The sequence below is a fragment of the Protopterus annectens genome, chromosome 4.part1, assembly GCF_019279795.1.
Source record: "Protopterus annectens isolate FY-2018-M chromosome 4.part1, PAN1.0, whole genome shotgun sequence".
Taxonomy (NCBI): Eukaryota; Metazoa; Chordata; order Ceratodontiformes; family Protopteridae; genus Protopterus; species Protopterus annectens.
In genome coordinates, this window is record NC_056734.1 from 170,897,632 (window position 1) to 170,913,864 (window position 16,233).

The following is a 16,233-nucleotide window of genomic DNA, read 5'->3' on the forward strand; positions in this document are numbered from 1 at the left end:
GTAAGTAAAGGGGTATGAGGTACCGGGGGCTTGCTTCCTGCAAAAACTGCTTTAAACAGTTCTGTTTGTTTTAATAACTTTCCATTGTTTTTTTTTTTTTTTGGTTGTTTTTGTGATGTGTGATTTTTTTTTTCTTATGTTTTCAGTTTGGATCATCTAAATGTGTTTATTTGGGTTAGAAAGATACAGCTTTCATTTGAAATAAATACTGCTGTCCATGTTATATACATTGAGCTATGATTCTACTTACTATAGTAGAAGCATTCTGGGCAGTGGCTAACCTAACCTTACACTTAATCTCTTATTCTGAGCCTGTTGTCTGCTGTGTTTCTTTAACCATCTGGAAAGCGATACAAGGCACTACTTATAGCTTCAGCTGCAGTCGGCATCTCTTTTGCCTGAGTTAAATACTTATTTCTTTGTCCTGCCGACTTTCTGATTATGAAGTCGGAGGATGAGGTTCTCACCAGTTTTAAATAGTTGGGAATCCTCTACTAAAATTCCATGCAATGCTTTGTATGATTTATGATGTTGCAACAGTGGGTGCTGTTATCAGTTTTCCTTTGACCTGCATTCACAGTTGGCCACCTGTTTGCTCTCGTTCCCCTCAGAAGATGGCCTATATATTGGGCAGGAAGCATTAAAATTATTTAGGTTGTTAACTGGCTTAGTCCACAAGTATGGTAACCCAGGTGACCATTCCTAATGGACGCATGTATTGGACTGACATACATTGTCAGTACAGGACTATACAAAGCAGCACAATTTGGCACTGTCTCAATATTTCCATCAGTACATTTTTGTAGCATACAGAAATGACATATTTAGTATCTTCTTGACTAAAACAGCTGGGACTTACTTGCTGAGGGCACCTCTGCATCCAAATAAACTTGACACAATTCAGCTGCTTCATCATATCAAATATTATACTTGATGTTAGCTGTTGCAACTGGTTTGGCTGCATTCCTCTGGAGTGCATTGCATCTCTCACTGCGAATAAGATTTCTGCCTCAAAAGATCATTTGGAAGGTTACAGACTAAGAGGAAGTTTTTTTATTTTTAATTTTCATTATTGTTTTTGAAACACCACAATATATTAATGTGTGGGTGTGTATATATATATATATATATATATATATATATATATATATATATATATATATATATATATGTATATATATATATGTATATACATACACACACACACACACACACACACACACACACACACACGCACACACACACACACACACACACAAATCATTGTGCATAATATGCATCTTCTAGCAGCTACCATTTTTCGTTTCTTTAGTTGTACAGCTCATTTCTGCTGTTATCACAACCCTTCATCTCTTCATACAACACTTCTTATTTGTGTTGTCAAAATATATTGGTGCACATATTGATGTGTCTTACCAAGAGAGAGAAAAAATATCTGTGCCATAATTTTACCATTCCTTAAGCCTACTTTGTACATATTCATGCTGACTGTACTCTTCCCCAATACTTTAGATATTTTATTGACACTTTTCTGCCATCAAATCTTATTGTAAAGCCCTTCATCTGTATGCAGGCAAACATGCCCAAACTATCACCGCCATACAAATACTTCTATAAATGCTTCCCTGTTTTCCGTCCATTTTCCTGCATTAAACTAAATTACTGTTTTCCAGAAATCCCTTCCATTATCTTTTTCCTAAGGTGTGCAGTTTATTTCTGGCCTCAGTAGTTACTGCATGTGACTCTCTACATATTGAGCGTAACACTGACGTGCTGCATCTTTTACTCTACAAGGGAACATATAGAGTGTAACACTGACGTGCTGCATCTTTTACTCTACAAGGGAACATATAGAGTGTAACACTGACGTGCTGCATCTTTTACTCTACAAGGGAACATATAGAGTGTAACACTGATGTGCTGCATCTTTTACTCTACAAGGGAACATATAGAGTGTAACACTGACGTGCTGCATCTTTTACTTACTATCCTTCCAGTAACTTCAGCTTGTCAATCCATAATGCCACTGTTATGATCAACATTTCCTCTAGTCTGCAATCGATGAAATAATAGGATACTCAGGTCTTAGCCACATTTTCTTCCTCTTCTTCTTCTATATAGTTAGAAAGGCCATTGGCATCAAATCATTTTTTAATGTATGTGTTGTCTTTCATATTTAATCATGTAAGTTAAATCAAATTTAACATAGCTGACACCAGACCTTTTACATTTGCCTCTTTGTTCACATAATTTCATTAGTCTTATCATAAGACTTGGCAAAAATGGCATTCTGTTCATAGGTTCATAGGTAGGTACTAGGCTATCGGCCCTGGGGCATATACAAGCCCAGCCAAAAAGGTACCCTGGCTTTTGCCACCCATGAAAATTATTTTCCTGTGCCACTGTCGAGCAGAGCCACAGAGGTGATCCCCGGGGTGAATTTCCTATTTCCCATCCAATCATCAAGATTTTTCTTGAAGGGTGCGATTGAGGAGCTTTGTTTGATATAGATAGAATATCAAATTATCAGAATATTATCAGAATATTATCAGAATATCTGTTACTGATAGACTTTTCTGTAGATGTCAATCTCATTACTAATGTTCTGGCCTCCACACCTTAAGGACCCCACTGTCATTCCTTTCAACTTCCCAACTAGTCTGATTTAAGACACATTGCCATAAGACTCACTAAAATGCTACAATTCCTCTGTTTAGCAGCAAGGTCACTCAGGCAGAAAAAAAAATTAAGTTAGGCTGGCAGGACCTCTTTTATGTTGAAATTGCTGTTGCCCACAAAACCATTAGCATTGAGGAACTCTGTCGGCCTGGTCTGCCAAATTTTTCCATTCATTCAGTAATTGTTTAGCTACTTCATGAATCCACGTCTGTGCTACCATGTCACTATTATCATCTATTCCTGTCACTCCTTTTTAGGGGAAACAGCATGGCTTCGAAAGCATAGGGGGCAGCTTGTGGTTTGTATCCCCCAAAACCCTTGAGTTTTCCTCGTTTGTACTGGACACACCCTCATGTTGTGTACCTGTAAATACCACTTTCTATTACTTTTTAATCTCTTCTGGCTCTTCTTTCAACCCATCTACCTGACCAACACAGTTAATAAATACATTCTCCGTTTGTTCCCTTCCATAACCATCTATAACTATCCTACCATTCCTTGCTCCTGTCCTGCCTTGCTTCCTCTGCAGAAATATCAGAGGGGATCAAGTCATTCTGAAGGTTTGTTTGATATCTGGCATCTTCATAAAGCTTCCTCCCAACACACACATTTTCTACTTTTTTATTGCTAGTTGATTTGTTTCTTGGATTTCTATAATACATGTGTGCATTTTCTAGGTATCTGTCTGCGTCACACTTTGTAACCCTGACTACTTTTTTCTGACTTGTCCCCTCTCACCCCCATACCATTTTCAGCTCCTGTTTGCCCACACTCTTTTCACTTATAACATACCATAATCGCACTCTTTATTAAACCTGCTGCATTTTCTTCTTATCCATCCTTTTTCTGTTTAAGGATGTCATTCACCACTTTACTTCCGGATGCAGACCCACGGGTTTGTCACCATTACCATTTACTGGCCTCCTTCCATGCTGCTTTTCAGCTAACAGATTGGTATTTATTCCTGTAGTCTTTATGATGCCCTGTACAGGAACAATTGACCATCCTAGCAGGAACATGTACTAGGTAACTTCCTCAATTCCAGCTCTATTACCCAACTGGACTTTTAAACAGAGTCACATTATTGCTTTTTCTTGATGGAGAGCTCATCATCTGTTCAGCTTTTGTTTCTTCCTATGCACTTGTTTCATTATCCCCATTCTAAAGGTAGACAAATCCAAATGTATTGCAGGAAGATGAATGCTTCCTGTGGTTTTGGCACTTTTCCTTTTTTCTCATTTATTTATCCCTGCTGTATACAGTAGCTTGCACACTATAGTTAACCATGAAGTAGCTCAGTTACTTGTCTATTTGCATTTATTAAATAAAAATGGATATTAATGCATTTGTAAACATTAATCAAACAAGAAAACTGTGTTCTGAGTGGTTTTATAAATGTACCAGTAATAGTGCTATACATTATTTATTTATTTGACATTTGTTGACCGGATTGGTCCATCTGGGATGAGACCCTTTTTCAGTGGAGACCCAGGCTCCACAGTGTAAATATAAACAAGTGCAAAAGTATGAAACATAAAACATGTAAGTGAGTCGCACAATACATAATACTGCCTAGAGGGTATATACAATGTTAGCTAACTGCATATGTTGTAGTAGTTTATAAGAAAAAATACAGTATAGAGAAAATAAATAATACAGAAATTAAATATAAGCAGTGTGAAAAGGTTAAAGGGTAGAAGTGAGTTTTAGACATCCTACTGCTGAGGAGCAGTGGGAGTAGGAATAGTGTCCAGAGTTATGAACGGTAATGGGTCACTGCTGGATAAGGGTGAGTGCGATAAGACTGCAGTGATAATGCTCTTTTTCACTGGTGATAAAGCATCACTGCAATGGCAGCTACTTCATTAACCACAGCTCAGCTCACAGCAAGGCAAAGCACAATATTAGATATTAGCAGAGCTTTCAGATAATATGCTGTTTATGTGTGCTGCTCTGCTGTTTAGATGTTGGCATCCAGACATGTGGAGAAACAGTGATTTAACAAAGCACATATGGATGTATTATTTATTTTATTTAAGTTTGATGACCGGGGAAGTCCACTGGGCCTAGATGAGCCCGTTTTCAGTGGAGGCCCGGGGAGAAAAGCTCCAAGAGTTGCAAGTTACATTTACTTTTACAAAGGTCACAGTCTATACAGTTCATTAAACAAATTTCAAATAATTTCCATGTTAGTAATAAGTTTCAAATAAGTTCCATGTTATTTACAAATAGAGATGTCATAATGTTACGAAAAAGAAGACAATAATTCAATGTATGACTTTTCAATGTTTAACATAAAGTGAAGCATTAAAGTTATAACACAACTGTAGGTTTAAAATTGCAAATATAAATAGCTGTTAGCTATTTGTAAGTTAGGAAAGGAAATATGCAAGGAGAGGGTAATAGTATAAATTGAGATTGGCGAGTACAGTATCATAGATTTTAGAGAGATAGTTAGTCATAGGGGAGATAGATTAGGAGGGATGAAAAATATTACAGATAGATTGGAGAGTATAGTGTCATAAATTTTTGAGAGAGGTTAGATTGTAGGGGGGGGTGATTATGGCGGGGTGAAGTAATGTTAGAGGTAGGTGGATGCTGGGAAAATAAAATTTGTCTTACCCTTTAAGTGTCATACCATACTATTTATGTAGGGGACTGGAGCATGCTTAATGACTCAATAAAATGATGAGTAAGGATGCACTTAAACTGTGATGTATGTTGAAATGGGATGGTAAAAAGATGCACAGCAGACAAGGCTCACAGCAGTCAGCATAAGTAGACATTTTCTATGCAGCCTTTCACATTCATTGAAATACCTCCCATTCCCAGGACTTACAACTTCTGTAGTTGATTTTGCAGGTTTTCAGGTTATAATTTGACACAAACTTCGCAATATATCACCAAGATGATTTTGCAAGGGCTTTCCGCGGGAGAAGGAACTGTCTCTATCTATCATTTCAGGTCTCAGATGTGCCGTGGCTGGAGCATTCATGAGTGCTGATTATGTTTTGCCAGTCATCTTGACTTCTCTTTGCTACCTTTATATCTCTTTATGTGTGTTGGCCCTACTATCACTAATTTGCAAAGTTAACTATCCCAAACTGTTCAATTTTCAGTGACCCCTGGCTCGCCTTCTGTGATGATGACTTGGGAACAAAAAAGGGGGTCAGTGAATTTTTTAATCAAGACCATTCTTGCTTTAAGATTAATGTACTGATAGACAGAAGTCTGTGAGAACTTGGCAGGTTTGTGTCAATTAGGATGATTCTTCCCTTTTTCTTTCATTGCCCTTAAAAAGGAATGATTTTGTTAATTACATCAGGAAAATACATTCATACTGTAGTATGGAGTGCACCAAATACAAAGTGCTCTTCATCCCAAACTTTGATTTTATTTACAACATTTTACAAGGTTATGTGTTCTGCTGCACTCTCTCTCTCTCTTTAGAAGCCCAAGTCTAAATTTTTACTTCTGTTTCCAAAGCTAGATATTGAGCTTACTTACAGATAAGAATCCATGGCATTATTGTGAATATAAATCTGTGACATCATCAGCATTAATTGTTTTACTATACTATTTGGTTTCTTACATGTCTTTTTCTCCTGATTTTATTGTCACCATATTTATCCAGTCTGAGTATCTTTTGAAAGCGCAGTCATTATTTGCAATTAATGTCTTTGATTTCTGCAAGTAGGTTACTAGAACTGAATGTGATGAATTACTAGTACCCCTTAGCTTAAAAAAAGAACAAAATAATCCTTTCTACTGTTGTACAAAAAAAAAGCTTGGAATGACAGCCCTGGATGGGATGTAAATGTAATTACTCTTCCCAGTCAGCTGCAAGGCTTATCATGGACATGTGTAATTTGTATAACTTCATAGCTTTCTTACTTGAAGAGGGATATATGGTGGGAAAGTATGTTTCAGGCATAAACATGTCTTCAGATTTTACTGAAATTAAAGTACGTGAAAAACAGAAAGCTTACTCAGATTAAGACAACTAGGATATTCTTTCACAGTAGTCATAAAAAAAAGAAGAGACACAATGATAACATTTTTGATTATTTTTCCACTACCCTGTGTGCTCCCAATGGGGGCTTCTTTCAGTAAAACACACTATTGCCACACAGCTAAATTTTCATACAGAACATGCCGTGTGTAGTTAATCTTGCTGCTTTAATTCTGTAGAAGGGATTATTTCTTTTTTTTCCTTTCTGGATTCCGTTGGAGAGTGTTTCATGGCAGTATTCCAGGCATGTTCAGTGGTTTCAATAGTATAAGAATTTCTTACGTACATATTGAATCTTCCTCCTCCTGCAGCCTATCCCCATTTAATGCATCCACAATACCCACAAGAGATCTCAGAGCAGGGGAGTGGTTTGTGAAGGCACTCCTTCCCTCATCACCTGTTTCCCCTTGTGAGGAAGTCACTGTACCCTTCCCATGAGCCCTTTGATACCGAAGCTAAATCTGTCTGAAATATCCCTCATCAAGAGGGGCAGGTATGAAATTCCACAAGCTACACATGTCCATGACAAACTGTATTTCTGGCTGTGAAGCAGCACAGGCAGACACATTTTTCCTGCAACAGTACAGTATCCATTACACCAAGTTTTTGTTTAGAAGTATTGCCTCACATTTGTGATTACAAAATTAAAGATTTTATTCATCACTGATGAAAATACAGGTTTGTACACCACGTGCTGTCCTTAATCAAATGCACTTGATTTCATTTATGTCCCTGTTATTGCTTAGTTTTGCTCGCTCTAAGTATATCACAGTACAGCTCACCGTGACAGCCATTCTTCACTTACTGTCTTTTCTAATCTGTCTGTATGCTGTGATATCCCTTTCTTACATCTGTGGATGGATAAATAGGTATGTTTATTGCTGGGCTGTTGCTATAACAGTGAGAGAAATGTAGCATTATATTTGATCCTTAATCACCTCTCTGGGTAGATATGTGGGTATCTTTATTGAAGTGCTATTACTATAACAGTAAGAGAGAGACGTAGCACCATATTGAATTCCTTATCACCTTTTTGGATGGAGATATGGGTATCTTTGTTGCAGTGCCTTTGCTATAACAGGGATAGAGGTGTAGCACCATATTAATTCATTATCAACTAAGGCGATGGGTATGTAGGTATCTTTATTGTGGGTCTATTGCTATAACAGTGAGAGACACAGCACCATATCTGATCCCTTAACACCTCTGTGGATGGATATATAGCTGTCTTTATTGTAGTGCTATTGCTATAACAGTCAGAGAGATCCGACACCATATTTTATCTCTTATTTTTATTGTGGTGCTATATTAGTAAAAAACATGCTGTTGGCTATTTAGTTGTACAACTTCCTCTGAAGTTCACCATCCAACAATAATAAATTAACATGCAGTAATTCCAGCACCTCATAGTAATTTAAGCCTCCTCCATTTTAATCACAGCCTACATGAAAGCGAGGCATTTTTTAGAAAAAACTTTTTGAAAGCTGGGCTATTGGAGTCCAAGGTTTAGTCTCTGAGCACCACAGTGCCCACATTAAATGCCTTTCTGCCTGATTATTTTTTTCCCTCGGCAAAACTAAGCAGTATTACACTAGGTCCAGAAGTGAGAGACTAATAAATGTGGAAAGATTAGTGACCTTATTACTGTGTTTATGTTATAAATCTTAGGAATCAGTTTAGTACTTCTTTCAGTATCTCATTTAATTCTTTTATATCAACAGGTAGCAGATGATGATTAGCCCATTCACAGCAAACACATAAAGGCCCTACTCACAGGAAACCCAGGTCTACTTAAAGTCCAAAGTAGAATTGGACTCTTCCGCCCTGCCATCTGTACAGTAATCACAGACGGGCTGATTCTAACCATGACAGCTGGCTTTGTCCTAATTTTGTTTGTTTATAACATATCTGTAGGCCCTGACGGCTGCTAAGTCTTACTGGAACTCTGATACAGAATATCTCAGTTTAGTGAGTTTTCCCAATTGTTGTTTTTTTTCAAACAGTGACCACCTACTGTTCAGGCCTTCTTCTCACTTGAAGACAGACCATACTTGATTCTCCTTTCTTTAACTTGGTACTCTTGGAAAGGTGTCTGTAACTTCTTTGGTGTTACCTCTCACTGATTGTTTTTGTTGGACGTCAAAGGTTAGCCCTTGTGTGCTACATGCAGCTTTTATTCACTCTATATTGCCCCCCTTCCTATATCATCAAATTTATGCTTACTTAACCATATCCCAGACAGACATCCACTTCCTGTGTACTGCCTACAACTACCAATCGCAACAGAGACAATCATATTACACTATACAGTTTCCTGCTAGTATTCTTTCTTTCATTTTATCATATCATTCCCTTTATTTACATCACTTTCTCTCCATTAACCACTTCAAAAATATTCTACTCAGACGTCACAAGAGTTACTATTCCTTTGCTGTTCCTCTCTCTCTCTCTCTCTCTCTCTCTCTCTCTCACACACCAGATCTACAACCAAAATACAGACGGTTTGCCCTGTTTTTATAATCCTGCCAGTCTTTTTTGCCATACTGGTCTCACTGACAACACTACACATGCACACCATCTCTTTCTCACCTCAGACTAAAGAAATATAACCTCCTTTCACCCAATGTCTATGAATAGTCCTATTCAGTTTTAGAGACTATTCCCTCCACACCTGTATACTTTAAAAAGCAACTTTCTTACCATCATTATTCTTCTCATATGGTGTACTTCTAGTTAGTTAATACATCCGCCTTCACCATCTGCCTAGTTTAAAGTTAAACCATTCCTCTTGCTACAACACCCTCCACCTGTCCTCTACTTTTCTGTCAATGAAACCACTCCAACCACTATTCTACCTCCCTCTACCAGAACACATACAGTCAGCTGTCAGTCTAGTTATATACTGCCACAACCAGGAAAAAAATCAAACTCTCCAACACTCTCCTCTGTCAAACAAGCATTTGTGCTGTATAACAGTTCCTCCCATATTTACAGCTTCCACACATCTATTAACTTCACATTTACTTTCCCATCCCTATTTTTACTCATATACTCATTCTTATACATATTCTCTGCTTGGCATACAGACATGTTCATGTTCATGTTAAAATATATATTTCAGACTTACTGACCATTCTCAATTTAACTAGCTCCCTCTGTCTTGCAGATACCATGCCTTCATTCATCTCCACAAATTCTAATAACCATTTACCAAACTCATTTTAAATCACTTAACAATACTAATTCACCTTCAGCAATATCAGTTATACATATAGAAAGTAATACCTCATACAAATATGTATTCTACACCACATTAATCTCATCTCATCCCTTAGTAAATATTCAAATGTCGTACTATTCTGCCTTAAACACAAACTCCTCATATCTGGGGATATCCACACCAACCTCGGACTAGTACAACTAATAAACTACATTTTAACTAACTCTGACGCTGCTTCTTTCAACATCCATAGCACAATCAATATCAGTGCACATAGAAATAAAAATATTAAAATCAGCTAATAGTTGCAGAATAAAGAACAAATTGGCCACTGGCCACCTGGCAGTATAAACCTTGGCTCCAGATTATTGTCAGTGTTGAGGTGACACCCTGACCTCATGTGCAAAAACAGGAAAAAGAGGTTGTTGATTTATAGATGGATGTCCACTTTGGAAGCTTGGATTGCCATCGATAACCCTACCATTCCAGCCATAACAGAGACCTAGCTTGGAGACAATATCTGCCTCACCACCCTCATACGATCATACTACAAGATCTTGTATGACAACTGACCAGGACCTAGGACAAGTGGTGGACTTGAATACCTAAGCTTACGAAAATACATCCCTTAACATTATACATTGCACCAGTGCCAACCGTAATAATGACAAAGCCTCATACTGGATAACAGCCAACCTTACCATTGGAAACTGCACCTTCTTTACTATTATTTTAATTTACATCACTCCTCTCTGTTCATTAAACACTATCAAAGATACAAGACTGGAGAATTTCCCTAATGGATGCAAGAAAAATACCATTATCCTTGGTAACTAATTTCAATGTAGTCAGGAAAATTCTAAAAACGTAACATAATGCCGCTGCCAATTAACATTACGTTACATTATCCTACAAGAACTAACCTTCCAACAGGAAAACATACTACTGTCAATTTCATCATTACAAATATTACCCATCACAGCTCAACTATCACAATATTACCTTATATTCTAAATGACCACTGCCCAGTACTCTCCTCATGTTTACTTATATCAGTAAAACCATCTTCTGAAATTGTTATAGGCCATTATTTTTCATGAGAAAAAAACAACCATTCCTCACTAGCAATTAAGCTTCATTGAATGGGTATCTTTATATTTCTTAAACCACCCAATAACCACTCTAATATGTTTCATTTAAACATTCTCTTCAATACAAGACACATTATCCCCCCCCCCCTGTGTTTGCAGGAGACATAGGGGGCAGAAATGCCCCTGGCTATCAAGGGCTAGTAAGGATCTCATCAAACAGAGAGACAGCACATGGGCATCCTGGAGAAAAAAATACACTGATGATCACTTACATCAAAACTACCTAACCTTGAGAAAACAAACTAGAATAGCAACCAGCTCTATTATATCTTTATGTATGAAATAGCCAAATGTCTACCACTTGCAATCCTACAATTTCTGAAAAGAATTAAAACAAATATTGGGTCAGCTCACTATCCTCCATCACTAATGCTACAGTAAGTAACTCCAATAAAAACCAGGCAGATGAAAGCAAAACATTTATCGTATAAAGCATCCAAGAAATCACTGATTCCTACCAAACCTAGCCAGCTCCATTCAATACCTGCCAACCCGTTGTTTACCCCCTTGCTGAATATTCAGCTACTTTACACTTCACTGAGATGTCTGCTAAGGGAACCAATAATTTTCCAATAAACTTCAAATCCTCTTCTGCAAAATACTCTGCACTGTACTCTGCCTTCTTTGGAAGAGTATCAGATAAACATTGCCATGCTTCTTGATTACATATGCAATCTGACCCTTGCTACAGGAAGTGTACCCCCAACTCTAAAGCAGTCCATCATGACCTCACTCCCCAAAGTAACATCAGACAGTGCTTTGAAGGACTATTGACCAATTTCTACTCTTTGCCTACTTACTAAAATATTTGAAAAACCCCTTTACAACTACTCAAACATTTAAGTAGCTATGGGCTGCTATTAGATAAGCAACATGGCTTCAGAAATGAGTTTAGCATTACAATAGCATTATGCTCTGCAACAGATTTCATCTATAGTAACATTGATAATAGACCCATAATAGCGTGGATATTTGTTGACATGACTAGTGCATTTGGCACTGTAAACCACAACTTACTTTTCAGAAAAATTCATCTTTGGCCAGAATACTGTCAAGTGGTTCCAAAGCTATCTCAATAATATAACTTTTTAAGCGCATGCTAAAATACACTCTCTTCTCATGGTACCCTCAATACTGGCATCCCACAAGGTCATGTTCGGGGGCCAGAACTGTTGTCCTTATTCATTTAGAACCTTACTGAGGAACTTCCCACATTAGAATTCATGTTATATGTAGATGACATTCTCCTATTACAATCTAGTACATGCCCTTACACCCTACAAACTCAACTCCAGCAATCCTTCTCTGAACTGTGCCAATGCGCTGTATCTAATAAACTATAGATTAGCAAACAAAATGTTAAGTGCATTGCAGCCCTGCAGAGAATGGTCCAAATTACTGAGATTATCATTACTGATAATCAAAACAATATTATTCCATTTGTGTCAGAATATGAATAGTTAGGGCTTACCCTAGATCCCTGACTTACCTTCTCTACCCATACTGACATTAGTAATAAAGTACTTTCTCAATTAAAACTCTGTTGTAGAATTTTACATCTTCTGTCTGTCTCTCTCTCTCTCTCTCTCTCTCTCTGCCTGAACTGTCCTTGTCAGAAATGTCCTTCTACCTAAATTGTAATATGGGCTATCACTACCTACCTTTCATTCTCTCTGCAATATACAAAGATTACAGAATACAGAAAATTACATTTGCAGATTTGCCTTCCTACGAGGCAGTCAAACACATGCATACTTAATACCCATTTAAAGACTGGGATGAAGGGCCAATTTAGGAAGTTAAACAAAGTATAAGACAGTAATTTAACTTTTGGCGTTTCCCTCTAAGTGAACTTAAAAGCAGATCCAGATTATTCTTTATTGACATTGTTAACTATGGTTCAGGCACTATTAAACATTTATGTGTTTGGTTGTAGACCACTTTAAGCTCCAGTCTTACATGGTTACTTCTAAGCATGTACAAGCACTGGTTGGGAATGCTAAACTACAAAACTCTTTTCTCAGGGTGAGATAGCTGAAGAAGTCAAATTCAGGGTACCTAGTCTTTCCTCCTAGTCAGACCTAACATATTTGATTTATTTATTTAAATGTCTTTACCAGAGTAGGGAACTAATCACACTGGCCCATTTTAAACCCTTTCTGGAAGTGTACACTCACAGGAAAAATATTAACATTTGAAATTTTACATAGGCAGACTTAATATAGGTAATGTATGTATATTTTCAAATTGAGATAGTTACATACATTATATATATATATATATATATATATATATATATATATATGTATGTATATATATATATATATATATATATATATATATATATATATATGTATGTATATATATATATGTATGTATATATATATATATATATATATATATATATATATATATGTATATACATAAACGTATATATGTGTGTGTGTGTGTGTGTGTGTGTGTGTGTACATATATATATATATATATATATATATATATATATATATATATATATATATATATGTGTGTGTGTACTTATATACACACACACACACACACACACTCACACACATATTTATATACACTTAGTTACATTTTACAATTTAGGAAACGAAAACTAACTTTCTTATACAAATAATCTGAAATGATAAGTGGATTATACGCACTAGAAAGGCTATTGCCACATCGTGCCCACTCTCTTCCTTGACTTCTCTAAGGCATTCGACATTATCTCTCATAACCTTCTTTTCACTAAACTCTCCAAACTAAATTTATCCCACTCCTCTATTAGCTGGTTTACCAGTTACCTCTCAAACAGGCAACAAGCAGTCAGATGGAAAAAAGCCACCTCCCCTTTTTTCAATACTCCCACAAATATCCCCCAGGGTTCAGTTTTATGCCCCCTTCTATTCTATATATTCATAAATGATTTCTGCCAAGCCATCCCAAATGCCAACCTTGTCCAATATGCCGATGATTCAACAATAATCTGCTCTGCCTCTTCTATACCCACCCTAGTTAAATTAACCCAAGATGCCTTCTAATCCACTGAGCAATGGATGGTGGACAACCATCTAGCACTCAATGCTACTAAAACTAAACTCATGATATTTACTGCTTTCAAAACCACCACCCTAGATAAAACGTCATTCTCAGTCACCATTCAGTATAATGCTCCTCTTGAAATAGTCTCTAATGCTAAACTACTAGGAGCCCTGATCGATGACCAGCTAAAGTTTGACTTAATGGACTATCCTGGCAAACTATAAATAAAATAAAATAAATAAATAATATTGTAGAACTATTTTTAATAAATATTGAATTATGCTATTAAGATGAACATAGTTACCAATAATGATTGATGAGTTAGTACTAGAGTACTGAAGAGTACACCGAGTGTATGTGGGCCATGGACAGGAGAAGTGAATAAGACATGGGGCGTACATGGGAGGTATGGATTACAGACAGGGAAATCATGGAAATAGGTGGGGTGTAGAATGGAGCAAGATGAGAGAGAGGGAGCATTTTTAGAAGAATGATAGTGAATATGGTTGGTGAGGTGCCTGCTGTTAACAGAGGCAGATCTGATTCATCTTTGAGTGAAGTGGCTCTTCTTTTGCTCTCTTCAGAGCAGAGAAGTTAGCTGAAGACTCCTGTTGGAGTTTCAGGGGACACTCTAAATACTTAAGGATTGAAAAATTCCAGGCAAAGATGTCATTTCTGGAGAACTATTTAAAAGAATGCCTGAGAGGTTACTAGAATAGTAATTATGGGTGATGAATCTGCATGCTTCCAAAGCAAGTGGTCCTGTACCCTCATGTTGGAAGGCTGGTCTGATAGTAATGATCCATAAGCCTGATATAGACCTGTGACATATCCAAACTGCTACTATTTAGTTTCACTCCTTAATGAGAATTAGAAGTTACTAATAGCTATATGCGCAAACTGAAGACACTGATGCTTTACCTAGTGCATCTATATTAAGCAGGTATTATGTCAGGTAGACAATCAAGGAGGTGATGGAGTTACATACAGGGACATGTGTGCAAGGTGTACACTCTGGAGCTTTTGCTTTGGACACTTAAAAGACTTTTAAGAAGTTCTTAGGCATCATGTCATTTTGGATTTCCTACTGGGTGGTTGAGGAGGGTAAGGAAACCCAATGAAGAATTTCATGTGTCTGTGATGTTGGGAAGGTCCCCTTCACAAACATGTGCTTCACTTAAATGAATGAGAAAGAAATATCTCCTTTTAAACTGCTGTTTACACTGGAGTGGAAACCTCAATGGGTTGATTGAGAGCAGCCCTGGAGGGTGACTTATAGGTAGATGTGGTCAACTATGTAGTTTAAATCTATTTGTAGACTATATTTAATAGATAAGGTCCTGGCTTTAAAATAATCATTATTAAGTCAAATATTTTGGTTGTTAATTACTGATACACAAATGAGGTTCATGCCTTTTCTTGTAAATGGAGGAGTAAGCCTATTGGATATCTCTCAGGGGATATTCCATATGAGATTAAGACTGTAGATGTGACATTAGAGAGTGCATCCTGGATAGACATTGGAATCATTGTTGAAAGCAGTGACTTGCCATGGATCCAAAACTGATGTTATTGAAAACTGTGGTTGCTTCAAAGGTACTTTTCTTGATGTTAGCCTCAGTGGCCTATCCATTAGGAAGGATGATCTTCAGCTAGGCATAGTAGATGTCACACTTCCTTTTGCTCCCACTCCAGCCTCAAGTATGAGCATACTATTATATCTCAGAATCAGGCAAGTGAGGAGGTTCAGTTCCCAGACTGTCCTTTTATTTCCTGTCCTCTTACTTACATAATTATTTTTCCTTATGTGTGGTTTATTCATGCCATTTTGGATGAGAAGATAGTGGACAATCAATTTTGAGGGACATGTGGTTAAAAGAGAAGTCTGGTGGTGCTAGGCAGGTTGATATATTTGAACTGCTGTATCTCTCAGACTACTGTCTTAAGGCGGGTATAGAGAACATCCCATTTTTGGAAGTATAAAGTAATGGCAGCAAAGAAACATATGTCCAAACAAACAAACAAACAAACAAACAAACAAACAAACAAACAAACAAACAAACAAACTTTGCAAAATTAAGTTTTGTTTTTATCTTTAGGGTAAGATGGAGGCAGATAAGGGCATT

General features: G+C 37.0%; 1 protein-coding gene across 1 annotated transcript in view; it reads left to right on the top strand.

The window, feature by feature from the left end:
• Positions 1 to 16,233, top strand: part of LRRC31 (leucine rich repeat containing 31) — a 500,475-nt gene that overhangs the window by 119,265 nt on the left and 364,977 nt on the right. The gene's annotated exons all lie outside the window — the stretch shown is intronic.